Source organism: Grammomys surdaster, unplaced genomic scaffold (assembly GCF_004785775.1).
Source record: "Grammomys surdaster isolate TR1022 unplaced genomic scaffold, NIH_TR_1.0 62, whole genome shotgun sequence".
NCBI classification, from domain to species: Eukaryota; Metazoa; Chordata; class Mammalia; order Rodentia; family Muridae; genus Grammomys; species Grammomys surdaster.
In genome coordinates, this window is record NW_021604564.1 from 816,417 (window position 1) to 816,785 (window position 369).

Below are 369 nucleotides of genomic sequence, written 5' to 3' on the forward strand. Positions count from 1 at the left end.
GTGTGTGTATGTGAGTGTCTGTGTGTCTGAGTGTGTGTGGGAGGGAGTGTGTGTATAGTAAAAATATTTAAATCCTTACATGTGGTTTCCTCCCAACCTTAGACCATTTATGTCCCTGGATAAAAGGCACACATACAGCCTTATATTTTAATATGCCTTAAGCAGCACAATAGCCGGGCGGCTGCCTAGCCTCCATGATGTTAGAACCTACCTCCCATTGATAACCCATTATTACTTACTATATTTCATGTGGGCTGCTCTTAGCTCCAGGTACTCAGTCCTCTGGGCCACGTTCTCATGGCCCATGATGGTGCTCTTGTGTTCTCTCTCTCTCTCTCTCTCTCTCTCTCTCTCTCTCTCTCTCTCTCT

At 45.5% G+C, this 369-nt stretch overlaps 1 protein-coding gene across 1 annotated transcript in view; it reads left to right on the forward strand.

The window, feature by feature from the left end:
- Positions 1-369, forward strand: part of Catsperd (cation channel sperm associated auxiliary subunit delta) — a 36,516-nt gene that overhangs the window by 29,559 nt on the left and 6,588 nt on the right. The window lies entirely within an intron of this gene.